General features: G+C 46.3%; 2 protein-coding genes across 7 annotated transcripts in view; one reads left to right on the plus strand and one right to left on the minus strand.

Annotated features, from left to right (window-relative positions):
- The window catches only part of Slc38a9 (solute carrier family 38 member 9), a 78,436-nt gene extending 68,341 nt beyond the window's left edge, over positions 1-10,095 (minus strand). The window contains exon 1 of one of the 6 annotated variants that reach the window (XR_013044752.1): positions 9,758-9,857. The gene's annotated coding sequence lies outside the window, so the exon portion shown is untranslated. Of the gene's footprint in view, positions 1-9,757 lie in introns of all 6 variants that reach the window. The other 5 variants (XR_013044750.1, XM_016002214.3, XM_006983653.4 and 2 more) reach the window with 5 other exon arrangements.
- Positions 10,039-24,767, plus strand: part of Ddx4 (DEAD-box helicase 4) — an 80,377-nt gene continuing 65,648 nt past the window's right edge. The window contains exon 1 of the mRNA XM_076551884.1: positions 10,039-10,184. The gene's annotated coding sequence lies outside the window, so the exon portion shown is untranslated. The remainder of the gene's footprint in view (positions 10,185-24,767) is intronic.

Here is a 24,767-nt window from a genome sequence, read left to right on the forward strand (position 1 = left end):
CAGTCTGTCCTACCATGAAGAACATATAAAGAGCTGTAGAACAGAGCAATGTAAAAAAGAACTTGACGTCCTCCGATTAATTGGTATGATTTGGGGGAGGATGTGTGTCCTGACATACAAAGAGCAGAGATCAGTGAGACGGCTAAATATCTAACAACGCACGAGACAACTTCCTACCAAGAAACTACCTAGGCACAACGGCATCCTTCTGATGCCGAGAGGACACACTAGAGGGGCAGTGAGGGGTTGGAACAGGAAAGACAGGACATCTGGTAATGGCAGTGTTCAACTGCTTCAATCGAATTCTAGTTACAGGGATATTGGCTCTATAGATAGTGCTCTCTCTTCTCTCTCTCTCTCTCTCTCTCTCTCTCTCTCTCTCTCTCTCTCTCTCTCTGTGTGTGTGTATTTAATGCAATTTCTGTATGAATATTTCACTATAAAATGCAGAGAACTACACAAAATGAGATCGATAGTGAGCTGTAAAAGCAGTCGTCATACTTCTTCTTTACCCTCTAAGTTACTGTTAGCATGGTCACCCTACACAGAAAGATGAGAAGCACAAGGAACCAGCCGTGGACTGTCAGGACTGCGGTCGTCCAAATCTGAGCTGATCCTCTTCCCCACAGTGCTGTGCTGTCTGTCCGCTGTCTTTCATCATCTCCCATTTCATGTTACCGTGGACACTAAGCCAGTGCTGTGTGTCATTCCTGATTTGTTTAATGGACTCTTCCACCAACTTTTCTAATTCATTCTTTTCCTGTTCCCCCCCTCCTTTCTCCCCTCCTCCCTCTTTTTCTCTACTGATGAGTACAAGACATCACGGGTGCTAGGTGAGTGAGTGAGTGCTCTACCCCTGAACCACACCTGAGCCAAACTTACCCTGATTTTCTAATTGTAATATTTATGGGAGGATTGAAAGGAAATAAGGTTTTGTATCAGAAATCCAGTATCTGCCATTCTGTGTGATTTAGCACTATCCATTTAAAGCTCTATGCCACTATTTTCCCACCTGCAAAAGCAAAACATTAACACCCATCTCACCAGTTTACATAGGGATTAAAAATAGTGATGCATACATTAGAACTCTGTATTGAGAAATGCTCAGTTGTACTGTTATTCCTCTCAATAAACTAAAAATATTTTTTCTTTTTAAAAAATGTCACCTTTTGAACTTCTCCCTTTTAAACAAAAACTGCATTAATAATAAGCATTTAGGCAACTGCCACCAACATGCCATTGACTGTGACACAGATGCGAGCAACATGTTCTATTCCCCAAATAGGTGCATTTTTTTTTGTCTAATTTTTTCTCTTTCACTTCCCTCTTTGGTTCTGCTTTTCTGACCAATATATAAGCCAGTCAAGCCCTCATCAGTACTCCTGAAGACAAACAAATGCTAAAGAAATCCATTAAACAGTATCTTGGAAGGGTAACGTTTCCAAGACTGGAAGGGAAGTACAGTGGAAGAGAGCTTACACAGTATGGGAGAGAGCCTGGGTTTGATCCCCAGCTCCACAAAAAGGGAAAAAGGTAGGGGCAGAAATAATACCATCCCCAAAGAAATACTTCACTCCCACATGCTGTAAGGATTGGAACGGCAGCAACGACTAAGATAGTCCAAACGGTGAGCAATGCAAACCCTGAACGTAGGCATTCAACAAGTGCTTACCGAGAACCTACAGTGTAAAGAGGGATTGAGAAAAGTAGAGAATTAAGCCCCGTTTCCCACCATCAGTAAATTTAAAAACGTAATTTATAAAGCTGAGGGAATATCCCCTAGATCTCTTCAGTGCTAGCCCAGTAGCATGCAAACCCAATGCCAATTTTCAGTTCATTATTTCACTTCATTATAGCTCAACTCTATACCAAGCACTGGTCCTAGTTTCCAAATCAGCTTAGGGAGAGATCAGAATAAATAAAAAAGATTTATTCCAAGTGATAACCTGGTTGTTGTGAACAGTGTTTCAATAACCATAAATGTGCAAAAACAAAACAAGATTTATCCCAGGTTAAAGTTTTTTCAATCAACTCTTTGACACAGATTCATACAGCACATTGTGCACTTTCTAACATGAAGGAAAAGAACATTCTTTTGCAGGTTCTCCACCTTCCTAATGCTGTGACCCTTTAATAAGTTCCTCATGCTGTAGTGCCCCCCAATCATAAAATTACTTTGTTGTTACTTGATTACAGCAATTTTGCTACTTTTATGGATTGTAATGTAAATATCTGATATGTGGTCACTAAAGGGGTCATGACCCATAGGTTGAGAACCACTGCTTTAATGTAAAGTATACATTGTTTGGAGAACCACTATTTTAAAGTACACATTATTTGAAGGTAATTGCTACTGGAATCCCATTAATATGGGAGCAACTGTGATAACATTAATTTTACTAAGATGGTTGAAATGCAAAAAATAAAGTTTGATCTTTCATCTATTTCTTTATTTTGAGGCAAGGTTTCACTCTGTGGCTCTGTTGACCTCACATTTGCTAAGCTGTACCCAGCATGATCAAACTGGGCTCAACTACCTCCTTTACATAATGAAACAAGTCAGTTTGCTTGTTTGCCATAAGTTTTAAAATTAAAAGCTTAGATTCTAAGACAAGACAGACAAAAAGTTAAGGAGATGTGAGGAGTGAAGGAGTTCCCTGGTCCTGGGGTCCAGTTAAACTCTCTCACCTGCTAAAAATCAAAGATTGCAGCAAAATTTCCCATCGGGATTGCCTACATAGAGATAATTATTTTATAGAGATATTTCAAATGAGAATAGCAAGGAACCGTGCTTAAGGCCAAAGTGTGCTTGAATATGGCCTTACTCCTCTCCAGGGGTAAACCTGCATTTTCCTGGTAATTTCACAGACAAGAATATAAACTTCATTTACAATATGCCCCAATTTCCCTTGTACAACTCTTGTTACCTATGGCTTTACCTTATCGGCCTGTAATCCCATCCAGTGCACCTCAAGGGCCACTCTGTGATCTTATGTACAAAAAGAGAAGAAGAGAGAAATAAAAGCCCTTGAACAATGCAACTTCAGCAGCCACCAAACACACACACACACACACACACACACACACACACACACACACACACACACACACTGCTAAGAGACTTATGCTCCACCTTCCAGGGAAGCTCACACCTCACATATGATGGGCATACTGTCTTTTCCCTAAGCACATCTTCTGCTAATACCCATGCTTATATCTAGGGTGAAATTCTCTTCTTATAGATTTAAATCTGCATCACACCGACTCTTCCTGAAATTCTTTTCTACAGCACAGTCAAGAATCCCATCTCACCTCAGTCTCTGAAGAGAATGCCTCAGGCTGCTGCAGGTTAGTGCGGACCTCTAGCTCCCACTCTGGTTCGTTTCTAAACTGAGGCATGCCTGAATTCAGAGAAAACGAGTCATCTTAACTCTCAGAGATTATTTGAACTAGGAATTGAATGCTACTAAGAAAGAGGAGAAACTTAGAAAGATTCTTGGATGTCAGTCAGCCTTGCTAAAATGAGAGTGAGATTATGGAAAGATGGAAGGAACAGAAAGAAAAACTAAAGACGGAAAAGAACTGTCTTAGATCACGTAGCTAGCAAAGCCACAGAGGACTGAGAGCAGATCATGCTCGTACCCAATGCTATTTCCTTTATGTAACAACAACACTAACCTACTTAGAAAGCGAGAACTCACATTCCACTGTTTCCTTAATGTAAAAGTGCAAATTTGACTAATTTTAAAAATGCCTCCTTGAGGCAATGAGTAAAAACATTTCATATACAATACTCAGGAAAGAAACATTTGTAATTAATTGGGAAAGTGCAATGGAATGAAAAGCTTATGAAAACTAAACATATTGGGCTAGTTACTTTCAGGATTCTGCTGTACCCTACAGAATTTTAAAACTCTTTCAGTTGAGAACGCGTTGTAGAAATTGAAAAGATGATTGCAAGGAAAGCCGGAGTCTCTCATCAGAAAGAGTGGCAAGAGGTGAAGGAGTGGGGAGAAAAAGAGGAACTTTGGGAAAATTGATTTGGAAAAATCTAAAACCCATAAAAGTGTTTCTTTGAAATATATAAATTTGAGTTGGGCGGTGGTGGTGCATGCCTTTAATCCCAGCACTCGGGAGGCAGAGGAATCCAGATCTCTGTGAGTTCGAGGCCAGCCTGGGCTACAGAGTGAGTTCCAGGAAAGGTGCAAAGCTACACAGAGAAACCCAATCGCAAAAAAAAGAAAAAAAAAAAAAAACAACTATATAAATTTGTATGTATAAGCATTTAGAACCATGCCAATCACTATTAATCTGTGCAATGGAATTTGTTGTTATTTGGAATAAGAGCATAAATTCTAAAGTAGAAAAAGAAATAAAAAGGTTTATCTTCATAGCATTATTGAACAACCACAAACAGAAGAGTACTAAAGGGAAAGTATTCATTTCTAGAGAGGACAACTGCATGCTATTTTGGAGGAACCTCAGAGAAAAAGGATGCATCTGTCAGTAGAAAGGGGGGGGTGGAGTAGAAAGGGATGGGGAATAGAGTATAAAGGGGCAGGAGATGGGTAGAATGGGGGCAAGAGATGGGGTAGAAAGCTTAGGCTCTCCGAAAGACCCAAGAACCATCTGAAAAATCAGGTCTTCATCATCTAGATTGTGAACAGCAAACGGCCTTCACCTCTAAAACACAGATGGGACTAAGATGACTAAAACTATGTGTCTATGCATCCATTATTAGAAATTCAACACAATGACTTTGTTTTCTGTAAGGCAAACTAATTTAGACGAATCTGTTTGCTGATGCAAGCTTTTTTTTTTTTTTCCTCAAGGACATTTCCCTGTCACCATCAGTCCTTCCAGGGACAGTATGACAGGAGAAGGGACAACAGCCAAATGAGAGTAATATCAAACCTGCTTAAAAGTGGAAGAGGAAAGTGGCTTTACTTCCCTATTTGTAAACCAACACATGGAATTTTTTTTTTTTTTTTTGAGACAGGGTTTCTCTGTGAATCAGTCCTAGCTGTCCTGAAACTCACTCTGTAGACCAAGCCGGCCTCGAACTCACAGAGATCCACCTGCCTCTGCCTCCTGAGCACTGGAATTAAAGGTGTGGGCCACCACTGCCCAGCTGTGGCATTGGTTCTTAAATTAAACTAGTTCAGAAAGATGGCTACTGGTCATTCCTGGAGATATTTTAACTAGGGATTGAAAACTACTAAACTGGGAAAGAGGGGAACTTTAGGAAGATTCCCTAACGTCAGTCAGCCTTACCAAGAAGTGACTGATATTAGGGAAGACACGCCAGCCATTCAGGAACTTAGGGGTTCTAGGTCAGCCACATATGAATGTTTATTTTGAGCAATGCTGAAATGTTGTGGCATAGTAAAATCGCCGGATTATTCCAAAGAAGCCGGAAGTTGATTTAAATTAAAAATAAGCTCATAAATGAGGAGTCCAAAGTTCTTGTTGCCTCTTTTATCAAATATTTAATAATTTTCAAGTAAATGAGTACAGAACTTGGTGGTTTCCAGCGGTCTTAATAAATTAGCTCCAACTTCAAATCGCCCTGAAACACTGTTCCATAGGCAATTTACTGGCTTTTGAAAATGAGGAAAACTACAAGACACTCTGCTGTTTGAGAAGCTGAGGTTGAGAAGGGAATAAGAGTTCTGTAACTGCAGGTTTGAATGCAGAACGGTCTGGCAGTGACAAAGACGCTAAGCACTCATACAGCTTTTCCTGCTGCAGTCTTTACACTGACGGAATTGGTGGGTGTTAGACAGGCAAGGTGACATAGACAGACACATCCAGATCTGGTAGCTTAGTCTCCGAGCTTTAAAACAAAGATCGAAACTCAAGACACTTGTTTGTTTGTTTTTGTTTTGTTTTTTTTGAGACAGGGTTTCTCTTTGTAGCCCTGGCTGTCTTAGAACACACTCTGTAGACCAGGCTGGCCTCGAACTCACAGAGATCCTCCTGTTTCTGCCTCCCCAGTGCTGGGATTAAAGGGATGCGCCACCACTGCCCGGCCAAATTCAGTACTCTTAAGCCAAAGCTAAGTCATTAAGAGTTCCTGATTGTTTAAAACTAGTTTTAGTATGGGGGTACCGCCATGTTTTCCTCCGAGGTTTATGTCGAAAGTAATTCCCAAGGCTGGAGAGATGGCTCTGTGGACAGGAGTAAGAGACCTTTAGGAGACGATAAAATCACCCGAATGATTAGTACCTTATAAAGGGATGAAGGGGCGGAGCTAGAAGGCCCCCTTTGCCTTTCTGTCTCTTTTACCATGTGAGAACATAGCAAGAAGGAGCCACCCCGGAAGCAGGGATCAGGCCCTTACCAAACACCCAAACTAACTCCACACTGACCTCAGACTCCCTAGTCTTCAGAACACTCAGATATAAATTTGCTGTTTATAAATTACTTCATTCCAGGTATTTTTTTTTTTTTTTGAGAATAACATGAAAAGAGAGAGATGGGTCCAAATAGGAAGTCGGCAGCTTACCTAATTTGTGTGATACTGAGGGTAAAAACAAATGTGGGTTAAAATGAATGTTAAGATTAAAATGGTGAGGTTGGGAACACTAGGGATAAGAGATGAAAAGGCTTGCAGCTGGGCATGAGATAGCCAAGCGGACCAGATAAGGGGAAGGACAGGGCTCTGGAAAAAACAGCAGAGTTGGTCTTGGCAGGCTCCATCTGGCTCCCACAAAGCCCCACCAGCACCCTGAGAACACACCCAAGGCACTGTTGCCCTCTCCCCTCTTCTTGCATCTAGTTGCAACCAAATTTTAAGAATGGCTTTGAATAAAGCCCCGCCTACTAAATTCCCGCTCCCACCGGTCTCTAAAGACGATGGGGCTTTAAGTTAATATATGACCTGCATACGTGACTTGGTATGATAAACATCACAGAGGTACTAGAAAGGAGAGTATGGGCTGATTAATGTGTGACTTTAATTCAAGCTGACTCCAACCCCAGGCAGCAGGAGCTGGGCTCGCTGTGGCTGGTGGTAGTATCATGGACAGAGACTGGAATTGCTTACCTTCAGCGTTCTCTGCTTATGATCAGAAGGGTCTAGATGTTCTAATGACCTCCCTATAAATAGCCATTAGCAAACTTGTAGTATCTATGCTAACATGCTAGCATCAATTTGCAGAGTAGACTAGGTTGTGGTAAGATAAATATTACTATGGACATAAACATCCAAGGAGTTTACTTATGTCCTTTCTCAGAGGCTGATATTAATTATTATCTAATACATTTACATATGTTATAAAATTTTAGACACTTTATATTCTGTTTACTAGGCCATAGAGTGACTTTTTTTCTGTAAAGGGGCAGAAAAAAATTATTAAGCTTATCCAGCCAGTGGGTGTCTGCAATTATTCACCTCTGCCTTTTACTGTGATAGATAATATGGAAATGAGTGTGCATGGCTAGACTCTAATAACATTTTATAAAAGGAGAATATAGTCATTAGCAGGTAAAATTTGGTAAGAGTTCATCTACCTCTATAGTATAAAGGCAAGGGAATCACATCATTTTAAAAAGGAGTCTGGTAGAAGCTGTTATTGTATACATATCTATTTTCTCTATAAATCTCCTAGAGAGTCTACTAACACACTTACATAAACCCCTTCCTTATGAATAATTTACTAGTGTGTTAATAGCTAATAGCCATAAATCTACAATTCTGATGTCACCAGTAGAACATGTTTCTAATCTGATCAACTATGCTTCAAAGGATGTTCAAATCTGGCAGAGCTGGACATAGTACAGCTTAGAAATCACCAAAGCAGCATCAGGGCACCAAAGACCCCCTCCTCCCACACACACCAGCAACACTAGATTCTCTTATGTTCTAGATAAAGAAAAACTCCTAGCCATGTACTGAAGTTTAAGTGTATTATACAAATTCAGGCCTGCTAGAAAATTTTAACCTTTTACGATTTTTTCCACTTTTATGCCAATATAGATCCTTTATAATAACATCATGCTGTTTTAATTTGTAATTCATGTTAGCAGTACTATCTTCCTGAGTTTACCCCTGTTTAATACTTAGAGTATTATGCCGGGCGGTGGTGGCGCACGCCTTTAATCCCAGCACTCGGGAGGCAGAGCCAGGCGGACCTTTGTGAGTTCGAGGCCAGCCTGGACTACCAAGTGAGTTCCAGGAAAGGCGCAAAGCTACACAGAGAAACCCTGTCTCAAAAAAACCAAAAAAAAAAAAAAAAAATACTTAGAGTATTATAAAACTACAGTAGGATATTTTTATGTACACAATATGTACACACTAAAGATTTTGAGAGGAAATCTACAGCTGATTGTTCTCAAAGTTCTGGTAGGCAAAACTGGGAATGCAAGGTAAATTTATTTCTTTAGAGGTATGTGACATCTTTGTTAATATGGAAGTAGCTGATTTTTCTCGTCTGTGCAGTGAATGTGTATGTACATGTTCACGTGTGTGCACACATGCATGTGGAGGCCAGAAGCTGAAGTCGGGTGTCTTCCCTCTACCTTACTTCTTGAGGACGGGTCTCTCAGTGGACCGGGAGCTCACCAGCTCCACTGGACTAGTTGGCCAGCAAGCCCGCGATCCTGCTGCTTCTGTCTGCCCAGTGTTGGGGCCACACCGTGCATTAGAGCACCTGGGTTTGGTTTTTACAAAGGTTCTGGAGGTAGAACTCGGGTCTTCACGCTTGCAAGGTCAGCACTTTAGGGACCAGTCATCTCTCCACCTCCGGTTTTCAGGTGTGAGAAAAGTCTCATTATTTACGTGTCTAATGGGAGACCATCCCTACATCTGCCTCACCCCCCTGAGTCCTGGGATTACCCTATGTCTATCTGGCAGCAGTTTACAAGACGCATACATTTCTCTTTAATTGGCAAGTGACATTTGACCTACTGAAAAGTTTTGTTGAAAACAATCAGCAAAACCCAAAACAAATAATGAACAAAACCTTTTTGCCTATTACTCCACATGCTGGTTCTTTGTCATATCTGAAGTCATCAAAAAGGAAAAGGGCACTCAAATCTGCTGATCTCAACAACAGATACGGCACTGCCAAAAGATCAGGACAATTCGGTTTTGGACGAGTTGGCTAATAACTGATTGATGATGATAAGCAGGTGTCTCCAACCCGGTGGGTCTGTTTCCTGATTTGTAAAGCGAGGAGAATGCATTTGACCAGCTGCCTCACAGCTCCAGTCAACACACCATGCCTTCCACTCTCAGGGCGCTCACTCCCGGGCTGGGGAAGTGGCTTGGTGGTACAGTGATTTCACCGCATCTACCAAGCCCTGGGGTGGCACTCCAGCACCCGCACACACACAAGTTGAGCAATACCCTTACCACCCGTGGCTGCAAATAGAGACCCAAGGAGGCTTCAGCTCTCAATTGCTCTCTCTAGCTTTCTCACGGGACACGTCTGTTCTTGCAGCTATCCTAAGAGTCCTTTCATCTCGGCTTCGGGTGCTGATCTGCTGTTAACTCTCCCTGCCTTTTTCCAGAGGCTCCGGCAGCCCCAGACTCCCTCAGCCTCCTCGGACTCTCCGCACTCGACCCACTCAAGGGACACGCGCCGCTCCGGGTCAGTCTCCCCGACCCAGGGCTCGGCTCTCCCCGCATCCCCCAAACCCCTCGGTGGTGACAGCCGGTTGACCGCAAGCTCAGCCCTTCCCGCCTCGCTTGGGCTCCCTCTCAGACTGTCCCAGGGTGAGTTTGCCAGGAGCGAGAACGTGCTGTATGTACCTCAGCAGGCCAATCCTGCTACCTCGGAACACCCGATCAGGAGGAGGCGAAGACCCCTCCGCAGACCTCGCAGTTGGCGACCGTCGGGCGACTTGTCCCCAAAACAGGAAGAGGCAACAACGGCTTAAGCCGCGGGGGCTGGCGGGCGATGGAGTCCTAGGCTCGCCGGGCCCGCCGCCTCTGTCCAAGTGCGGCCATCCAGAACTACAACTCCCAGAGGGCTTTGCAGCAGCCAGCCATCCTCCCTCAGAACCCCGCCCTCTGGCTTCGGAGGCGGGGTCGCTGAGCAGGTGCACGAATGTCTGGTCTGCCGCGTCCTCTTCTCCGCCCGAAGAACCTAGGAAGGGAGTAGAGAAACGATCTCCTGCGGAGTTTTATAGCATCACAGGCCACGTGAGAAAAAAAGATGATGTGGCTGACGTCCCTGGTGACTTTCTTCTCTGGCTTTCCTGGCTCATGTTATGTTGTGATCACGCGCTTGAGCGCTGTGGCTACTGAGGGAAGCTGGGGTGGGGTAGGACGGCAGGGAGGGCGTTGTTAGCTTGCATTGATTTCTCCCTGTTGGGTTTTTTTTTTTAATGCTTTGACAAATTAGACTCTGGACGAAAAGAAGCTTTCGGAGAATATTGACTCCCCTCTTCCCAGCACTTTTGCCCAAACCGACGCAAATAAACACACAATCGCATTAAGTGTTTTGGTAAGAAAGTCAGCTCATGATGAGTCCCTAAAACCCATGTGACATGCCCCAAGCCAGAGTTCTGTAAAAACAAAACAAAACAAACCCAAAAAAACTAGCATTAGAAGGCAATGTACTGTAATGTGATCAAGACCCCCAAGACCTAAATTTATCAAATAGAAACTACCCAAAAAAAAAAAAACTAGCATTAGAAGGCATTGTACTGTAATGTGATCAAGACCCCCAAGACCTAAATTTATCAAATAGAAACTATTTCCAAGAATTTTACACGTATCTCTTTTTAAGTCTTTTGCAACTGCACATTTTACCGATTTCACAGATAAACAGTCTTAGAAAAGTTAAGTGCCATGGCAAAGCCAAACTTTCAAGTGTGGAAATATCTGGAATTCAAACCAATGTCTTCCAAACTCTGCTCTCAAACGCCTCTTGTCGGCAGCAGTAAATTTGCTGCCTTAATCTTAAATGCCCTTTTTTGTCCTGTCCGTTAAGTTGTTTGTGTGAAAAATGTGCAGTTGGGTTCCGGAGGGTGCTGGGGATCAGTTCCCCTGTGGTTTTTCCTGTTTGGAAAACAGTGTCCGGCTTGCCTCCGGATACAGAGTAACCATTCCTTGACCCCTGCTGTTAGAGGGGTATATAAGCCCGACTTGGTATGAATAAAGAGAGCTGCTCCCCAACTAACTGAAACTGGGTGTCTAGAGTGCTGTTTAACCCGTCCCTCGCCAGATTTCGTGCTCCAACTGCGCGGGTGGGGCAGCCTCTAATTATCCATTCTGATACTGAGGGCTTGAAAATTTTGGGTTGGTGACTTAGTGAGTGCTGCCTTTAAGAGAGATACAAGATGTAACGCTGATAGTGTTCTTGTTCGAAAAGGCTTACCAGTGCTTTTTGGCTGTTTTCAAATGAGCAATGCATTGTTTTGTAAGCCTCCCTGATTGGAAAATTTTCTTCTTTCTCTGAATTCCAGTCCTAGAAAACAGTTTTAGGCAAGGTTGAAAAGTAAATAAATACTGTGAAACTGTCAAAAAATGTTTATAACAACAAAATCGCTGAAATTGGTAAGAAAGCTCTGTTCATACTAGGCAGTAGTAGCACATGCCTTTGATCCCAGCACTCCAGAGGGAGAGAGAGAGAGAGAGAGAGAGAGAGAGAGAGAGAGAGAGAGAGAGAGAGAGAGGGAGGGAGGGAGGGAGGGAGGGAGGGAGGGAGGGAGGGAGGGAGAGGAGGGGAGGGGAGGGGAGGGGAGGGGAGGGGAGGAGAAAAAGCGATCTGGTCATCTCCCCCATTTCAGGCGGTGGTGTTCTTGAAGGTGTCAGTCTATACTCTTGGTGCTGATCACTGGCACCAAAGGGACCAATAAAGATCTTACTCTCAAGAAATTGTAACTGAGTGTTCTGACCTGCCTAGTGGATTCTTGGAGGTTCAGCCCAAAGTTTTGCCTTGTTTCATGGCCCTCATCTTGGCTCCCAGAGCAGGACCTGTCCAAAGTGTTTGAACCCATAGCCATAGCTACAGGAACAAGGTCTAAGTCCAAGCAAGAAATAAACAGACCAGAATTGTGCCAGGCTTCCCACTGAGAAATGCTCAATTAATACATTCATGTACTGTAGAATAGGATTTAAAAATTACTCAGGATAAAAGTAGGCCAGTAATTGAGAACAAATTCTTTTGTTTTGTTTGTTTGTTTGTTTGTTTGATTGATTGATTTTCTCTGTGTAACAGCCCTGACTGCCCTGAAACTTTCTTTGTAGACCAGGATGGCCTCGAACTCACAGAGATCCACCTGCTTCTGCCTCCCAAGTGCTGGGATTAAAGGTGTGCGCCTCCACTGCCCAGCAAGAACAAATTCTAAGACACACTGTCTTAGTTAGGGTTCTATTGCTGCAGTGAAACACCAGGACCAAAAATCAAGTTGGGAAGTGAAAGACCCCCGCTCCATTATGAGGACATGGGGCTTTGGGCCAATAAAATGCTCCCCCCCCATAACTTAGCCTAAGAAACGCCATTCTGCAGGAATCAGAAAAACAGGAGTTCACAGCTGTGACTAACTAGCCAGCCGGCCTTGGAAGAAAAAGATAACTATGGCCAGCCATCGGGCCTAAGATAGGGGATAATTGGGTCAGCGGCCTTGGGAGTAAGACAGTTGATATTTTATGGCGGGCCCCTGGCCTTGAAAAATAAACAGCTGGCCTGGACAAGGCCAAATCAGCCACACACATACGACCCCAAGTTCACCCTGGCCTTCTTTGAAACAACCAATAGGGACCCTGTAACTATGCTTCTCGCTTCTGTAACCGCGCCTCTGCCCCTGGGATCCCATAAAAAGTCCCCCTTGCCCTAGGAAGGCGCGCAAGTCCTCCAAGAGACTTCGCCCCAGGTACCTGGTCTAATAAACCCTCTTGCTTTTGCATCTGATCTGTGGTTTCGGTGTGTTCCTTGGGTTTGGGGTCTCTCCCGGAGGAAGATCTCAGCCAGGGGTCTTTCATTTGGTGGCCCGTACGGGGATTGAGACCCCTCCCTGGGACCACCGACCCACCATCAGGAGGTAAGCCGGCCGGCCTTGATTTATGTCATCCCTGTCCAGTCTGAGGGTTGTCTGTTTGTCTGAGTGTTAAATGTTGTTTGTTTGTCTCCGCGCCTGCGTCTGATAATCTGTCTGTGTCAGTGGATCTGAAAGGGGGGACCGACGGGTCTGGACTTCGCCACTGAACCCTGGGAGACGTCCTAGGGGAATCTGGGAACCTGGAAGACGTTCCACGGTTCATCTGAAGTGCCCTCTGTGGCACGGTCTGAAGACCCCTCCGGGGGCACGGTTTAAAGACCCCTCTGGGGGCACGGTTTAAAGACCCCTCTGGGGGCACGGTTTTTCTGGTTTTGCTTTCGGTTTGGAACCGAAGCCGCGCAGCGAGTGTTAGTCTTATTTATATTGGTCTGTCGTTTTTTGTTTTCTGTTTAACCGTTCTCCTCCTAGAAACAGCCATAGGACAGACTGTCACCACCCCCTTGAGCCTCATGCTTAAACACTGGTCAGACGTGAAGACACGAGCCAACAACGAAGGAGTCGTAAAAAAAAAAAAAATAGATCACTCTTTGCGAGGCCGATTGGGTTAAAATAGACGTAGGATGGCCTCGTCAGAGAACCTTTAACCTCAGTCTTATTTCACAGGTGGAGGGAAAAATTTTTGCTTCCAGTCCCCATGGCCACCCGGACCAGGTCCCATACATTGCCATGTGGAGACTCCTGACAACAGAACCTCCCCCATGGGTTAAGCCGTTTCTCTTCCCCTCAGCCCCCCCGACAGCGCCGGAGGGACCGGCGGCTCCTGCAGCAGCCCCCAAACAGCGGAGGATGAGTTCCTGCTTCCTCCCCAATTGCCGGTCGCCTACGAGAAAGGCGGGACAAACCAGCGAAGGTAGGGAACACCTAGGTCTCTATCGCCAGTTGCTCTTAGCTGGTCTCCAAGGGGCTCTAGACCCCCTACCGATTGGGCTCAGGTTACCAGAAAGAGACGCCGGCAGCGCGTTTTTAAAAAGACTTAGAGAGACACGGAGGGAGAAAAAAAAACAAACAAAAAAAGTCCTGGCCACTGTAATGTCTCAGGGACAGGTCAGAGAGGGAGTTAGGAAGTTAGGACGGGAGACTTAAAAGGACACTGCTTGACAAAGACAAAGTGCTTACTGTAAACAGAGAGGACATTGGGCTCGTGACTGATCAAAAAAAAAGCCTCAAGGGTCTCGGAGACCTAAGTCAAGGGTCCTCAATCTGGAAGATTGAGAAGGTCACGGCCAGGAGCGCCCCCCCCAGCCCAGGCTAACTCTCAAGATGGGGGGGCAGCCAATGACCTTCCTAGTGGACACCGGGGCTCAACATTCAGTCCTGACCCATACCGGAGGCTCTCTCAGTGACCACACAGCTTTGGTCCAGGGGGCCACAGGTAACAAGAGGTATCAAAGGACCACCAAAAAAAAAAGGTTCAGCTGGCATCTGGACAGGACCCAAAGGGACCCCCCTATAAGTCCTAGCCCTTTAAACTGTTCGTGGACGAGAACTCAGGCTTTGCAAAAGAAATGTTGGTACAGAGACTGGGGCCATGAAAGCCCGGTAGCTGCAGGATGGCCCGCCCCCCTGTCTGCGTGTGGTAGCCATTGCTGTTTTGCTCAAGGATGCAGGGAAACTGACTTTGGGACAGCCATTAACTGTGTTATCCTCCCATGCGGTGAAAGCTCTGGTCCAGCAGCCCCCAGATCGAGTGGTGTGCAGACCAGTTGTCTCCCTCAACCCCGCAACCCTGCTGCCTAGTACACGGATGGGAGCAGCTTCCTCCAAGAAGGAGAACGGAGGGCCGGAGCAGCCGTCACCACCGAATCGGAGACAGTTTGGACCTCACCACTGCCACCTGGAACATCGGCCCAAAAGGCAGAGCTGATCGCGCTGACCCAGGCCCTCCGGATGGCGGAAGCCCGGAGGACCAGGAACTAACAAAAAAAATGGGGGCAAAATGGAGCCCCGAGCGACAAGCTTACATCATAGATGGACAGAGGCCTTGCCTACCAAGAAAAAGACCGCTAACGTGGTAACCAAAAAACTCCTAGATGACATCTTTCCCAGGTATGAAATACCCCAGATATTGGGGTCAGACAATGGGCCCGCCTTCGTCTCCCAGGTAAGTCAGGAGGTGGCCAGGCTACTGGGGATCGATTGGAAACTTCATTGTGCATACAGCCCCCAGAGCTCAGGACAGGTAGAACGTACAAATAAAACCATTAAGGAGACTTTAACCAAATTAACGCTTACAACTGGCACTAGAGATTGGGTGCTCCTACTCCCCCTAGCCCTTTACCGAGCCCGGAACACTCCTGGGCCTCATGGCCTAACCCCGTTCGAGATCATGTATGGGGCTCCCCCACCAATTGTAAATTTCTTTTACTCTGATATCTCCTCTTTTGCCACTAGCCCTCCAATTGATGCAAAAGACGGTGTAGAAACCCCTGCCTGCCGGGAGCAACTGAACCGCCCGGTGGTGCCTCACCCATTCAAGATTGGGGACTCTGTCTGGGTCCGACGCCATCAATCTAGGAACCTAGAGCCGAGGTTGACGGGACAGCGGCTTGGGTCCACACGTCGCATGTAAAGGCTGCCAAAGAACCCGACGAAGCTGAGGGCACCGAGACATCTAGTTCAACGCTCTCCAAACCCACTAAAGATAAGACTCACCCGGGGGTCCCCTTGATCCCCCTAATAGTCCTCCTGACATTGGGAGGGGCATCACCAGAGAGCCTGTTTCCCTGACGCTGGCCCTGTTACTGGGAAAAATTACCATGGGCGGAATAGCTGCTGGGGTAGATACAAGACTGCAGCCCGTATAAAGACCGGCCAATTCAGACAGCTCCAAGTAGCCATGCTCAACAGAAATGATTTAAAAGATAATTCCAAAGGTCACCATGGTTTACGACCCTTGTCTCCACCATTATGGGCCCCCTAATCATCCTCCTGCTCATTTTATTGTTTGGGTCATACATCCTCAACAGATTGGTGCAATTCATCAAGGATAAGGTTTCTGTTGCCCAGGCTTTGATCCTAACCCAGCAATATCAGAGGCTCAGACAGTCAGAGATAGAGTTAACCCCTTATTCTCCATCCTAAAATGAAAGATTTCATTTGGTACAAAAGAAAATGGGGGAATGAAAGACCCCCGCTCCATTATGAGGACATGGGGCTTTGGGCCAATAAAATGCTCCCCCCCCCCATAACTTAGCCTAAGAAACGCCATTCTGCAGGAATCAGAAAAACAGGAGTTCACAGCTGTGACTAACTAGCCAGCCGGCCTTGGAAGAAAAAGATAACTATGGCCAGCCATCGGGCCTAAGATAGGGGATAATTGGGTCAGCGGCCTTGGGAGTAAGACAGTTGATATTTTATGGCGGGCCCCTGGCCTTGAAAAATAAACAGCTGGCCTGGACAAGGCCAAATCAGCCACACACATACGACCCCAAGTTCACCCTGGCCTTCTTTGAAACAACCAATAGGGACCCTGTAACTATGCTTCTCGCTTCTGTAACCGCGCCTCTGCCCCTGGGATCCCATAAAAAGTCCCCCTTGCCCTAGGAAGGCGCGCAAGTCCTCCAAGAGACTTCGCCCCAGGTACCTGGTCTAATAAACCCTCTTGCTTTTGCATCTGATCTGTGGTTTCGGTGTGTTCCTTGGGTTTGGGGTCTCTCCCGGAGGAAGATCTCAGCCAGGGGTCTTTCATTTGGTGGCCCGTACGGGGATTGAGACCCCTCCCTGGGACCACCGACCCACCATCAGGAGGTAAGCCGGCCGGCCTTGATTTATGTCATCCCTGTCCAGTCTGAGGGTTGTCTGTTTGTCTGAGTGTTAAATGTTGTTTGTTTGTCTCCGCGCCTGCGTCTGATAATCTGTCTGTGTCAGTGGATCTGAAAGGGGGGACCGACGGGTCTGGACTTCGCCACTGAACCCTGGGAGACGTCCTAGGGGAATCTGGGAACCTGGAAGACGTTCCACGGTTCATCTGAAGTGCCCTCTGTGGCACGGTCTGAAGACCCCTCCGGGGGCACGGTTTAAAGACCCCTCTGGGGGCACGGTTTAAAGACCCCTCTGGGGGCACGGTTTTTCTGGTTTTGCTTTCGGTTTGGAACCGAAGCCGCGCAGCGAGTGTTAGTCTTATTTATATTGGTCTGTCGTTTTTTGTTTTCTGTTTAACCGTTCTCCTCCTAGAAACAGCCATAGGACAGACTGTCACCACCCCCTTGAGCCTCATGCTTAAACACTGGTCAGACGTGAAGACACGAGCCAACAACGAAGGAGTCGTAAAAAAAAAAAAAATAGATCACTCTTTGCGAGGCCGATTGGGTTAAAATAGACGTAGGATGGCCTCGTCAGAGAACCTTTAACCTCAGTCTTATTTCACAGGTGGAGGGAAAAATTTTTGCTTCCAGTCCCCATGGCCACCCGGACCAGGTCCCATACATTGCCATGTGGAGACTCCTGACAACAGAACCTCCCCCATGGGTTAAGCCGTTTCTCTTCCCCTCAGCCCCCCCGACAGCGCCGGAGGGACCGGCGGCTCCTGCAGCAGCCCCCAAACAGCGGAGGATGAGTTCCTGCTTCCTCCCCAATTGCCGGTCGCCTACGAGAAAGGCGGGACAAACCAGCGAAGGTAGGGAACACCTAGGTCTCTATCGCCAGTTGCTCTTAGCTGGTCTCCAAGGGGCTCTAGACCCCCTACCGATTGGGCTCAGGTTACCAGAAAGAGACGCCGGCAGCGCGTTTTTAAAAAGACTTAGAGAGACACGGAGGGAGAAAAAAAAACAAACAAAAAAAGTCCTGGCCACTGTAATGTCTCAGGGACAGGTCAGAGAGGGAGTTAGGAAGTTAGGACGGGAGACTTAAAAGGACACTGCTTGACAAAGACAAAGTGCTTACTGTAAACAGAGAGGACATTGGGCTCGTGACTGATCAAAAAAAAAGCCTCAAGGGTCTCGGAGACCTAAGTCAAGGGTCCTCAATCTGGAAGATTGAGAAGGTCACGGCCAGGAGCGCCCCCCCCAGCCCAGGCTAACTCTCAAGATGGGGGGGCAGCCAATGACCTTCCTAGTGGACACCGGGGCTCAACATTCAGTCCTGACCCATACCGGAGGCTCTCTCAGTGACCACACAGCTTTGGTCCAGGGGGCCACAGGTAACAAGAGGTATCAAAGGACCACCAAAAAAAAAAGGTTCAGCTGGCATCTGGACAGGACCCAAAGGGACCCCCCTATAAGTCCTAGCCCTTTAAACTGTTCGTGGACGAGAACTCAGGCTTTGCAAAAGAAATGTTGGTACAGAGACTGGGGCCATGAAAGCCCGGTAGCTGCAGGATGGCCCGCCCCCCTGTCTGCGTGTGGTAGCCATTGCTGTTTTGCTCAAGGATGCAGGGAAACTGACTTTGGGACAGCCATTAACTGTGTTATCCTCCCATGCGGTGAAAGCTCTGGTCCAGCAGCCCCCAGATCGAGTGGTGTGCAGACCAGTTGTCTCCCTCAACCCCGCAACCCTGCTGCCTAGTACACGGATGGGAGCAGCTTCCTCCAAGAAGGAGAACGGAGGGCCGGAGCAGCCGTCACCACCGAATCGGAGACAGTTTGGACCTCACCACTGCCACCTGGAACATCGGCCCAAAAGGCAGAGCTGATCGCGCTGACCCAGGCCCTCCGGATGGCGGAAGCCCGGAGGACCAGGAACTAACAAAAAAAATGGGGGCAAAATGGAGCCCCGAGCGACAAGCTTACATCATAGATGGACAGAGGCCTTGCCTACCAAGAAAAAGACCGCTAACGTGGTAACCAAAAAACTCCTAGATGACATCTTTCCCAGGTATGAAATACCCCAGATATTGGGGTCAGACAATGGGCCCGCCTTCGTCTCCCAGGTAAGTCAGGAGGTGGCCAGGCTACTGGGGATCGATTGGAAACTTCATTGTGCATACAGCCCCCAGAGCTCAGGACAGGTAGAACGTACAAATAAAACCATTAAGGAGACTTTAACCAAATTAACGCTTACAACTGGCACTAGAGATTGGGTGCTCCTACTCCCCCTAGCCCTTTACCGAGCCCGGAACACTCCTGGGCCTCATGGCCTAACCCCGTTCGAGATCATGTATGGGGCTCCCCCACCAATTGTAAATTTCTTTTACTCTGATATCTCCTCTTTTGCCACTAGCCCTCCAATTGATGCAAAAGACGGTGTAGAAACCCCTGCCTGCCGGGAGCAACTGAACCGCCCGGTGGTGCCTCACCCATTCAAGATTGGGGACTCTGTCTGGGTCCGACGCCATCAATCTAGGAACCTAGAGCCGAGGTTGACGGGACAGCGGCTTGGGTCCACACGTCGCATGTAAAGGCTGCCAAAGAACCCGACGAAGCTGAGGGCACCGAGACATCTAGTTCAACGCTCTCCAAACCCACTAAAGATAAGACTCACCCGGGGGTCCCCTTGATCCCCCTAATAGTCCTCCTGACATTGGGAGGGGCATCACCAGAGAGCCTGTTTCCCTGACGCTGGCCCTGTTACTGGGAAAAATTACCATGGGCGGAATAGCTGCTGGGGTAGATACAAGACTGCAGCCCGTATAAAGACCGGCCAATTCAGACAGCTCCAAGTAGCCATGCTCAACAGAAATGATTTAAAAGATAATTCCAAAGGTCACCATGGTTTACGACCCTTGTCTCCACCATTATGGGCCCCCTAATCATCCTCCTGCTCATTTTATTGTTTGGGTCATACATCCTCAACAGATTGGTGCAATTCATCAAGGATAAGGTTTCTGTTGCCCAGGCTTTGATCCTAACCCAGCAATATCAGAGGCTCAGACAGTCAGAGATAGAGTTAACCCCTTATTCTCCATCCTAAAATGAAAGATTTCATTTGGTACAAAAGAAAATGGGGGAATGAAAGACCCCCGCTCCATTATGAGGACATGGGGCTTTGGGCCAATAAAATGCTCCCCCCCCCCATAACTTAGCCTAAGAAACGCCATTCTGCAGGAATCAGAAAAACAGGAGTTCACAGCTGTGACTAACTAGCCAGCCGGCCTTGGAAGAAAAAGATAACTATGGCCAGCCATCGGGCCTAAGATAGGGGATAATTGGGTCAGCGGCCTTGGGAGTAAGACAGTTGATATTTTATGGCGGGCCCCTGGCCTTGAAAAATAAACAGCTGGCCTGGACAAGGCCAAATCAGCCACACACATACGACCCCAAGTTCACCCTGGCCTTCTTTGAAACAACCAATAGGGACCCTGTAACTATGCTTCTCGCTTCTGTAACCGCGCCTCTGCCCCTGGGATCCCATAAAAAGTCCCCCTTGCCCTAGGAAGGCGCGCAAGTCCTCCAAGAGACTTCGCCCCAGGTACCTGGTCTAATAAACCCTCTTGCTTTTGCATCTGATCTGTGGTTTCGGTGTGTTCCTTGGGTTTGGGGTCTCTCCCGGAGGAAGATCTCAGCCAGGGGTCTTTCAGAAGGAAAGGATTTGTTTGGCTTTCACTTCAGTATCACTGTTCATCATCTAAGGAAGTCAGAACAAGAACTCAAACAGGACAGGAACCTGGAGGCAGGAGCTGATGCAGAGGCCATGGAGGGGAGCTGCTTACTGGCTTGCTCCCCATGGCTTGCTCAGCCTGCTCTCTTATAGAACCCAGGACCATCAGCCCAGGGCTGGCCACACCCACAAAGGGCTGGCCCTACCTCCATCAATCACTAATAAAGAAAAAGCACTGCACACCACACAACCACACACACCAGCACACACACTAACATTTAATGACTAGGTAGAAAAGGAGGCATCCATAGAAAAGTTTGAGAATGAGTTGGTCATAGAGGCAGAGAAAAACAGCCAGGAAAAGCCAGGGAGGGAAGTATATTTTAGCATGACTGTTTGGTTTTTATTCTTACTTACCTATCTTTTAGGTAAGGTCTGTAGAGGAAAAATTAGAAGAGCCATTACACCTGGCATTTACTCCGGAGTGATGGCATTTACTCAGGCCTTGAAGTAATCTGTGGTGAATAAGCAGTGATTGTTACTTGAGAGTTATGAAGTTGCTCTTTCTTGGGAATTTTAGAACCTTAGCATGACCTCAGTCATAAGACTTTGCTGGCAAACCTGGAATTCTTATAGTGACTGTGTTTGCTTATTTAATGGTTCCTTCAGACAACTCCTAGATCAGAGAAGAGATTTTGGCATGTGGACATTGGCTTGCTAAAGGACCTTTTGTGTGTAACAATCAATAAAAGCTCTCCTGCAAAGCTACAAGGCAGTCAGACCATCAGAAGCTGGTCCACCCTGCTGCCTTTTTGCTAAGCCTATTACATCCTTAGTGTCTTTTCTCCCTTCAACGGTCCTTCATACTTGAGAACACCGACAAAGGTCTCACTTTGTATCCCACATGGACCCAGAACTTGCTCTGTGACCCTGGATGGCGTGGTCCTCTTGCTTCTGTCTCCCAAATGCTAGTAGTATGCATGAATCACCGCACCTAGTCTTTTCATCTCTTTCAGTGGAAAGTTTCTGCTCTATCCAGAAGTAGGAAGTATGGTGAACCTCTGTGTTTCTATTACTTATAAAAAAAAAAAAAAAAAACGAGCCGGGCGGTGGTGGCGCACGCCTTTAATCCCAGCACTCGGGAGGCAGAGGCAGGCGGATCTCTGTGAGTTCGAGGCCAGCTTGGGCTACCAAGTGAGCTCCAGGAAAGGCGCAAAGCTACGCAGAGAAACCCTGTCTCGAAAAACCAAAAAAAAAAAAAAAAAAAAAAAAAAAAAAAAAAAAAACAATCAAGACAGAACCAAGTCTCATCTATAACCACGTCTTTGTGCTTCTAAAATATAAAGTTTTAAATGCTTTAAAAAGTCATAACCTTCACATCATCTTATCTAAAACATTAATATTTGCTTAGCATCATTTAGTATCTAATCAGTTAATAAATTTCTTGAAGCTGTGGAGATACCTCAGTTGGTAAAGTGCATGCCACGAAAGTGTAGAGACTTGAATTTAATCCCCCAAACCCATGTTTAACAAAAAGTCCAGGTTCATAGTGACCTGTGCTTCTAGTTCTAATGCTGGAGATACGGAGGTGGATCCCTGGGGCTCACTGACCATCCAAGCTAGCCAACTTGTCAACCTCCAGACCAATAAGAGCCTCTGTCTCAGAAAACAGGGTGGGCAGCTCCCAAGGAAGGACATCTGAGGTTGTTCAAAGCTTCCATGCATAGAACCATTAACACATGCTCCTACGCATAAGAGCCTGCACACAGATAAATGTGAATTCTCACTCACAAAATAAATGTAAGTTTTTTTTTTTGAGATAGATTCTCACTATGTAACCCTGACTGGCCAGGAACTTGCTATGTAGACCAGACTGGCCTCAAACTCATAAAGATCTGCCTGTCTCTGTCTCCCAAGTGCTAGATTAAAGACATGAGCTGCCATGCCTGGCCCAATTTCTTGAACTGTATTATAAATTTTATAGTTGGTTGGAGTCTGGATCTACACATGTATATTTGATTTGTCTCTTAGGTCCTGAGATTTTTTTCCCCAGTAACATTTCCTGCATTTCGTGTTTTGTTGACTCTGTATCTGTGGTGAAAAAAAAAAATCTTCTATTTCTTCTATTTGTCATGGACTGGGAGTTAAATCTAAAAGTTTGATTATATTTAAGGTTGAATTTTGAGATCAAGTCTCTGCATGTAGTGTTTTGTACTTTCCACTGTGATACATCAGGCAGTGGAGGTCTTTGTTTTGAGATATAAAGGCTGTTCAGTGGGTTTAAATGCTATCCTCTTTGTGTGTATGTGTGTGTGTATGTGTGTGTGTGTGTGTGTGTGTGTGTGTGTGTGTGTGTGTGTGTGTTTCAGAACAAGATGGCAGCTAGGTACCATCTTGATCAGATACCAATTACCTCCCTAGAGATGCACTACCTGGTGTGTCCAGCCTATGACCCTAGGGTATCATGCACCCCAGCATAGCTGTGGGTAAGGCCCAACACATTTGTAGATAACATCATGTCATAGTGTCATAAAGGTGGACACCTCTGTCAGATTTTCATGCACCACACTACCTTCACGAGAACTAAAGAGGTAAGGTGAAAGACCACCCATAGTGTTCTGATTTTAGTATAAACAGAAAAGACATGTTGAAAAAAATTGCCGCGGCCTGTATTACCCCTCCCATAATTCCAAGCTTCATGGAGAGTGATACCTCCACTTTGGGGATGGAGAAGGAATTAAATCCTGACCTCGGACTTGAAACAGTATGAACCTATCAGTGATGTCAGTGCTGGTGGAACTCTCTGCATCCTGTGTCCCAGGCTGTACCTGAAGATGCTGCTGCTGGACCTGTGACAGTCAGATGGCCAAGACTGCAATTAGGACTCCTCCCCCACGACCTCAGCTAGTAGACTGGAAAGCAAGACCTCCTACTGGGTAGCATGAAAGCAAAGACTCTGCCTTGGAGCTCAGTGCCAGCCTTAATAGTCCTTAAGGCAGCAGTTCTCAATCTGTGGGTTTCAACCCCTTTGGAGGTCAAACGACCCTGTCACAGGGGTCACCTAAGACCATTGGAAAACACAGATACTTACATTACAATCCACAACAGTAGCAAAATTACAGTTATGAAGTAGCAACGAAAATAACTTCATGGTTGGGGGTCACCACAACATGAGGAACTGTATTAAAGGGTCGAAGCATTGGGAAGGTTGAGAACCAAGGCTCAAAGGGATTGTTGCTACCAACCATTCCCAGCCTCCTGCAGCAAAACTATCCTGGGCCAGTATTCACAGATGGAGCTCAAGACCCTCACTCCTAACACAGTTTTACACTTAGCATGATAGACTTGTTTCAGTTTGCCTTACTGTCAGCTCTTGTATGGACCAGGATATACTCCTGAGTCTGTGTAGATAAACTGTGCCTGTGAAAGTCAGATATGGCACAGGTTAATGTCATCTTGGATGGCCCAAGGACTGATTGCATCAACACTATCCAAACCCTGGGCAGCATCACCTGGACTCTATTCATCAGGTGGGATGGGGTAAAAGCATAGGATTTTGCCTTGGGACTTAGTGCTGGGCTTATGAAACTCAGCGCTGGCCAGACAGAACCTAACAGTCCCCATCTCAAATCCTGCCTGAAGACAGGGTCTCTGAAGAGTTCCAGTGCCACGGGGAGACTTGCTGCGGTCCTAGTCCAGCAAACTCCTGTTCCAGTCAGGGCAGAGTTCCCAACAGCAGTTGGCAGCCCCTGCAGCACAGGACTAGGTCTCACCTCAGTGCTCTGTTGGTCCTGGTGTGTTGTGGGCTCGGCACTGTGGCATTTATAGCCACAGTTCTGGAGTACCTACCCAGGGCTTGTTCCTTTTGTGATTCTCTCTAGAGCTTCACAGAATTCTACAGTGCATGACCACAAACTGATGGTTTGGGAAGGTCCACTGTAGGCCTATGCAAGCCCCACGAAAAGGTTTGTGTGGATGAACTACCCTTTGTAAGAGCTCCCTAAATGAGTCTGAAGAACTCACCAGCTGAGAGATTAAGATGACTTGGACTGCCTTCTAGTACTGCAGCAGGCAACCTGAATTTTGGTGCCATCTAGTGTTGGAACTATAGGCTGAAAAAAATTAAAGCACGCTGGCTTTAATTTCTGAAAACAGACGAAACCAAAACACGCCAAATTATGAAGACTGGGATAAAATTCTTTGTCTTTAGATGACATCATACATCAGCCAGCATCAAGATGTTCAAGGGACTATGGCCTCATCTATCAGAAAATTAAAAT

Source organism: Peromyscus maniculatus, chromosome 15 (assembly GCF_049852395.1).
Source record: "Peromyscus maniculatus bairdii isolate BWxNUB_F1_BW_parent chromosome 15, HU_Pman_BW_mat_3.1, whole genome shotgun sequence".
NCBI classification, from domain to species: Eukaryota; Metazoa; Chordata; class Mammalia; order Rodentia; family Cricetidae; genus Peromyscus; species Peromyscus maniculatus.